Source organism: Benincasa hispida, chromosome 11, assembly GCF_027475165.1.
Source record: "Benincasa hispida cultivar pf3 chromosome 11, pf3_genome.v1.1, whole genome shotgun sequence".
NCBI classification, from domain to species: domain Eukaryota; kingdom Viridiplantae; phylum Streptophyta; class Magnoliopsida; order Cucurbitales; family Cucurbitaceae; genus Benincasa; species Benincasa hispida.
In genome coordinates, this window is record NC_143488.1 from 53,703,310 (window position 1) to 53,711,564 (window position 8,255).

Below are 8,255 nucleotides of genomic sequence, written 5' to 3' on the forward strand. Positions count from 1 at the left end.
TGCAATGAGTTTACATAAGACTGGACCACGAAAAAGTAACCACTAGATGTAACACCATTGACTAGCTATGTTTCTATTTCATTGGGATGGTCTAGGCAACTTAGTCTTAATCTTGAGTATATTATGAACTTCTATTCACGAGGGATTGTCCTTTGATTTATATGGGTGAGGGTGACTAGATCGCCGGCCCAATAAGCCTACCCTTTATTCACTCAATTCCTAGTAGACTGCCTCCCTTTGCCTTTTGGTGTAGCACAAGCAACACGGACATTTCCAATGTCCTTATTATCAGAACTACTTCGTATGCCCCAGTTAAAATCCTCTTAAGAAAGAAACTTTTCAGAATCATTCCTTATTATCATCAATGTCTTCATCAAAACATGAGCAAAGTTAGGGATCCTTTGTTCAGAATCCCGTTCACTAATTTCAAGGTCAACATCAGACATGACCGCATCCTTCAAAATCTCATCATTTTTTAATAGTCATTAGGCCATTAAAAACATCATCATTCACATTTCCTTGATCAGTCATGGCATTTGTCTCAACATTAAACACCCTCCTCACTAGGTTGCATGGTTTTAGGAGAAACATTTCTTTCAACATTCTCAACGAGATTTTCAGAAGTACTAATTACAGAGAGCGTGGATAGGGAAGTAATTGTTTCAGAAACTACTTTATCAACAATTTCATGTAAAATATTCTCTTCAGGCACAACAAATTTTCTTTTTCCATCTCAATAGAACCTGGAACAATAACATTTTCTTCCACAGACAAAATGGATTCAAGTAAATTAGACTCAACATTATCGAAACAGAAGTAGGATTATCATCAACCACTATTCTACCCTAAAGAATCCTAACTTCTTCTTGAACACCAACAGATGATTCAACAGTGTCGTTAGAGTTTCTAAGCAAAACAATAAACTCATGCATGTGGCTAGGTGAATCATTAAAAGTGGATCTCACTTTATCCAGATGGATTTCAACTCCAGATCCTATAAGATCAGTCATTGTGAGAGACAAAGTGCTCACCTTTTCTTTCCCTTTCGTCTCAATAGACAGCACTGGATCGTCTTCTTTTTGTCGTAGGAAGAGGAACCCCAATTTCTTTCTTCGCAATGGGAAGTCCTCGTACATGAACTCCATATTTGTTGGTTGTGGTTGGAGGAACATCCTCTGTAACGTTCGGCTTTCTTTTAGTCTTCTCTTTGTTCCTCACCATCTTACTGCCTGAAGTGTGTGTTCCTTATCTAGTGCTTACCATTTGCAGAGAGATCACAAGATTCACAAGTAAGGAAATACTTCGGAACAGTTGAAAACGAAGGGCACCCCTGATTTCGCAAAAGAACCTATCACACACCAACTGCAAACAATTTTACTTCAAAAGGAATTTTGAAAATAAAACTACAATTAAACTTCCTTGCACCCTCAACAATCACAATTAAGGTGGTTTTAAACATGATTATTCCTTCAGGTTGCCAAACAAGATGGGCTATGATCAATTTGAGACTAACCCCAAAATTAGCTGTTATGTTTTCAAAACACACAGGCCTAAAAACGAGCAACATCAAATGCCTTTGTAAAAATGTCTACATCTTGATTTTTGTGTTGATATGTTCCAATATAATCTATTTGTTCTCTACTAGGTCACGAATAAAGTGATGTCTTATGTCAATATGTTTAGTGCGGTTGTGCTAAATAGGATTTTTAGATATATTGATCGCACTCATGTTGTCACAATAAAGAGTCATGACATCTTGTGGGACATCATACTCTTGTAACATTTGTTCATCCATATCAGCTGAGTGCAGCTACTTCCTGCAGCAATATATTCGACTTCTATTATTGACAAAGAAACTGAAGAGTTTGGAATACCCCGAAGCGGAAGCAAATGAATGTGTAGTGTCTTGATTTCATTTTACATAACATAGAAATTACCTAGTAACAGAAACATGATAAACATTTTACACTAAGCATGCTTTTCTATTGTGAATTTCAAAGGAAATGGGGAGAATTATAACATACACTTGGGAATCCTATCTTCACGTATCCTCTCGTTCATAGCACATACTCAACCTTCTCGATCTTCGGAACTCGACACCAAAACCTCGAACAATGCAGCAAGGAGACACCATCACAAGAAGTCTAAGTTATTCTCTAGGATGAGAATAAATAAAGAGGTGTAGACTTCTATTGATTAATTTTGGTAACCAAAGAGGAAATTTTTCTAAGAGAATTTTGTTTCTTCACACACAGAAGAGCACTAGGATGGAAGGAAGAAGATGAAAATAGTAAAAACAACTTCCCCACCCTAATGTGTTGCACGTAAAATTGACAAAAAAAAAAAATATGGGTTGAAGGGAGTTATTTTCGAATTCCAAAAGCCATTTTAATTTTCTAAAATTAAAAAAAAAATAGTTTTATATTATATATATATATATAGCTAAAATAATATATATATTATATTAAACTATATGTTATATCACATATAACATATAACCCATAGTTTATTGTTCTCTCATTTAACCTATAGTAGTAATATGAATCATATTCATATTAGTATTAACCTATAGTTTTTATATGAATCACATTCATATATTTGAATCATATTCAAATATTTATTTCTCTCATTAAACCTTTATATCATAATATATCATATATATATATTATGTTAATTATATCTCATATAATTTCTTCCCCTTTAATTAATTTGAACAATTTAAATTAATCCAAAATTAATTTGATTCTCATTAATCCTTATTGAGCTAACAAGGGGCCCTTATAAACCTATAGATTAAAGCTCCAATGATACTTGATTGATTAATTAACTCTTTAATTACATTAATCAACCTTCATTAATTATCGGTCACTGGACTGACAACTACACTCTTCGCACTATAGATATATTTCTGTGTCCATTGGATATAACCAATCAATAGTGCGTCGACTCTTCACAAATTGCTCGTAAGTACAACTGAGTCAAATTACCATTTTACCACTGTAGTTACATCCAACTCCTTAAGTACCACTGAACCCTTTAATGAACAACTAGTTATAGTCCAACTATAACTGAACCCCTCTCAGGTGTGACACCATATTGTTTAAGACCCGAAATCAGCAATTAAGGGAGCAATTTATCTATTTACCCTAACAATTGGGAATGAGTGAATTTCTTATTGTGTAGCTATGTTCCCAGCTCCCCAATTAGACAAATCCCCAAAATGATAGGCATATTGAATCGACGATACTGGTCACTCTCACCCATGCAGATCAAAGGACCATTTCATAGGCAGGAGTTCACAACCCACTCAGGATTAAGGTCAAGTCACCTATGGTCATCATGATGAAATTTAAGTCTCTTCTAGCAACAGTGTTATAAAGTGAGACTATTCATTTTGTGATATGATCGTATACAAACTCTTTGTATAGAATACCCTGCTCACAAGCCTCCACATGAATGATCAGAATCAGATCATTTCTAGCACTTTACAACAATTGTAACAACTACAAAGCAGGTTGTATCTATAGTATCACCAGGATAAGGTACCCAGCTTTATCCATCTACTACTAACCGTTCAGGTTATTATTCATGATCCACCTATATGCCTCTATATATGTTTTTAAGTTACATTTAATAATCTTGGATCGTAGTTTATTGGCTTTTAGGTTAATGCAATTAAATTTCAAATAAAATACAACTTATTTTATTAGATAAATAATATGTTTGTATAAATACAATTTACAAACTACAAGACCACGAGATTTAGGGCATCAACCCCAACAGAAACATAGTTTTGTTTCTTGCTAATATACGAAATCAAGTTATTACCTAGAAAGAAACAACCTCCAGAAGTACTCTTCCTATCCCTAGAGCTTCCAACCCAGTCAGTATCACAATAGTCAACCAAAGAGCTACTTTATTAAAAGTGCATAATAAACCATAATCACTCATGCCATAAATATATTTGATTATTCTTTTAGCACTAAGCAAGTGACTGGTTTTGGGGTAGGATTGATATCTAACACAAATACCAATAGCAAATACGAGATCAAGTATGTTGGCTGTTAAATATAGCAAACTTCCAATGATACTTGTGTACATACTCTCATCAACTTGAGTTCCACTCAAGTCTTTTGACATTTTAGCATGAGCAGGAGTAGAGGTTCTTTTAACACTAGCCTTCTCAATGCGAAACTTCTTCACAATGTTCTTGATATATTTGTTTTTTTAGAGAAATAATGCTTGAGAAACCTAGTCGCAAAACAACTCTATTGTGTATATGACATATTGTGTTTAGAGCCTCTGTCCAAAAATGAAATGGTTGATGCTTGGCATATAACATTGCTCGGGCCATCTTCTGAAGTGTCTGATTTTTCTTTTCCACAACTTCGTTTTTCTGGGGAGTGATAGGAGCTGAAAATTCAGGATGGATCCCAGTTGTATTACAAAAAACAGCAAATTGAGAGTTTTCAAACTTCCTACCATGATTGCTCCTAATTCGTATCACATTCAGATATTTCTCACATTGTAATTCGAGACAAAGAGCTTGAAAAGTAGCAAATGCATTTTATTTTTCACAAAGAAAAGGTACCCAGGTGTATTTGGAGAAGTCATCAACAACAACTAGAACATACTATTTACCTCCAAGACTTTCTGATTACATAGGAGGACTCGTAAGATCCAAATGAAGAAGTTCCAAGATACATGTAGAACCAGAGTGAGATATCTGGTTAGTTTGTTTACTTGATTGACAATCACCACAAATAACTCCAGTCAAATAAGGTAAAGATGAAAGTTCTGATATACCATTATTGGCTAATGCTTTTTTAATAATCTTCATGCTCACATGACCTAGGCATTTATGCCATCGGCTGGCTTCATTTTGACGAAAGAGATAATAAACCTACGAAGCATTGTCAGGATTCTACAAGTTATAATTATCAAATGAACATGTACCTGTCATAGCAAGAGTTTTAACATCGTCTGTGACAACACTCTTTTCTTTGGTAAAACTCTCGTTCAGACCATGATCACATAGCTGACCAACTAATACATTGGCAATGAGCCCTTCAACCAGCATAGCATTATTTAAGGATGGAAGACCTGAGCAATTAAGTTTGCCCTTCCCAATGATATTTCCAAAGGCACCATCTCCAAATGTGACCTTTCCCGAGCTAACGTGCTTGAAATCTAACAAATAGTTCTTTTCACTAGTTATATGTCTGGAGCTTTCACTATCAAAAGTACCAATCTCCTTTGGCAAAAGATATAAGGAACATCAGTACAACATTGCATCTATTCTTAAAATTCTTTACTCTCTAGACCTGTTTTACTTTCGATTCTCTTGGAAAGTTGTTTCGAGAGAAGTGAATAGCCTTTCTAAAGTTTGTGGATCTATGAAAGAGTATTTAGTAATTGATAGCAAAATGGTCATTTATAGCCCACTACTCCACAATAGTGACAAATAAATCTTGGTCTGTAAATTCAGTTGGCTTCCCTTATTGCATAGCTGAAGAATGTACCTGTAAAACCATAAGACTCTGGATTGTCAGCTCTAACAAACTCAATCTTTTGCCTCTCTTTGAATTGAGACTGTTTATTACGTTGATTTTCACCTTTAGAAAAACTTAGCCAAGAATTATCATCACCTGTCTTTCTCTTTGTCAATGCTTTCTTCAAAGACTTAGCACCAGTATTCAACATTCTGACATTTTTACATACAGAGTCTTTCTCAACTCTAACTTGATTAAGTTCTCGCTTTAGATATGCAATAATAGACATAAGCATGTGATTGTTAGTCATCAAAGTCTCAATTCTTTCTTTTTGCACATCAAAGACATTCAGATCATCTTATCATTTGATAAAAAGAGCTTGATATAAGAGATCAGTAGACCCATGTTTGACAGTTTCATGAACATTTTCTACATATACATCATGATGAGGCGTCAGATGAGATGTTACTAATAAGTACTTTGACATCCTCATCTCAGTCACTACTATCTTCAAACTCATCATCAGATAGAGTTAAAACATAACTTTTACCCTGCTTCTTCAAGAAATTAGGACATTCGGCTTGAAAGCTTTCCCACTTTCTGCATTTGAAGGACTTTTCTTTTTTAAAATTTAAAATCCCTAACTGCCAAGCTTCTTTCCAAATTATTTGAGAACACGATTGAATTATTTCAAAAGCAATGAAATAGATTCAGCAAGGGAAACCTCAGACTACCTATCAAAATCATCATGTTCATAATCAACTGAGGACTGTAAAGCAATTCCAGTATTCTTCTTCTCGGGCTTTCCATCCAGAAACATTTCAAAAGTGAGCAAGGAGTCAAATGATTCATCTACTTTTAAGAATGTCATGTCTTAAGCCTACACGATGCCAGTAACTTTTATATCAAATTTCTTAGGTATAGACTTAAGCACCTTTCGGACAAGTCTTTCTTCTAAAATTTTCTCTCCTAAAGCAAATGACTCATTTGCAATATCTAGCAACCGAACATTGAATTCAGCAATAGATTCATCATCATGCATTTTGAGATTTTCGAACTTTGAAGTTAACAACTGCAACCTTGACATTTTAACTTTTGAGCTTCCTTCATGAGCAATGGACAAGATATTTCATGCCTCCTTAGCAGAGACACACGTATTAATCAGTCTAAACATATTGCATCGACACCATTAAATATGGCATTCAAAGCTTGAGAATTCCCTAATGATGCTTCATCTTCAGCTTCAGACCACGATAATTCTGGTTAAAATTCCTTTCCATCATCAGTTTTGGTGGTTGGATGAGACCAGCCAGTGACTACGGCCTTCTATGTTCTAAGACCAATCAACTTCAGAAAGACAGTCATTCGAGCTTTCCAGTATGAATAGTTTGTTCCATCTAGAACAAAGGGACGAGTGGTGGAGCCACTTTCTTTGATTTCGTCCATGATCGAAGCACTTGAGATAAAGGTGACCCGCTCTAATACCAATTGAAAATGCGATAGGATGACTCATCACCCTGGATGTTAAACAAAAAGCACGACAGGTATTGTAACAACAAAATACTAACAAGAAAACAAATAAAGGCATACAAGAGTTAGTAACCCAGTTCGACGATAAGCCACTTACGTCTGGAAGCCAATATGCCTTGGAAAGATAATCTACTAATATTAAATAGTTAAGCAATTACAACGTAGTACTTATCTATAGTACACCAACTAACTACAATGACTCACATAGAGCTCAACTCACAAGTCACCTACGCTCCCCCTAGATGTGAGACTGCGCCTTAATTGTACTTAGGCTCCTATTAAGTGGGATAATATTAGTGTTGAACACTTCAAATTCCAACAGTGTGTGAGACTCCCCTCCACTTGATTATCTTACTTGTATCTTAGTGAACTCCCTTCAGTAACGAATTTTAGGTACTTCATAAGATGGAGAAATCCTTATCGTGTATTGAAGTCTTAATCTCCCCTAAGACCGAGAACCTCTTTTCTTCAATGATACCTTAGGCTCCCTAAGATAGAAGTTTTCGAACAATTCTACCAATGAAGTTGCACAACAGAATAAAGTGAGCAAAGATAAAAGCAACATATTGCACAAATTGGCCAGCAAGAAGAAAAACACTCCCCTTCACAATTAACAAACGTGACAACCCTAAATGGGAGCCATTATTCGCCTTTTAAAAGCGTGGCTAATTAAGGAAAGAATTTTTGAAAAAATATTTCCCTTTTTTTAAAATACGATTATGCCATAAACAAAGAAAATGACAAACAATATACATCTGCTAAGTATTTCCAAATTCATAAATAAAAGTATTCTGCAAATAAATTCCAGATTAGGAAAATAAATTATGCTGCATGAATTAGTCATGTCTAAGACAGATGTTAAGACTTCATTTGTGACAATTGCAAAACCACCAGAAGCTGTCTTAGAAAAATATAGAGACAATCATCAAATCTCTAACAAACTCCTTCTTTGCGTGATATTTTTTTTAAAGCAGAATATTTAATAATCAAACATCAAAAAGAGTTGTCAAAAATAAAGTCTAGACAACAATAGTAACAACCATATGAGTAGAAGTCTCTACAACAGAAGACAAACAAACTAAACCATTCATAGATCAAGCTCCCTTCCAGATCCCCAACTCCAACCCGAAACTTATGTCGTTAATAAGCTTCAGACTTGATTAAAAGAAAATAACTGAAATACTCCTATTACTACTACAACGTAGCAATAGTGGTAAGTCTGAATTGATCCAC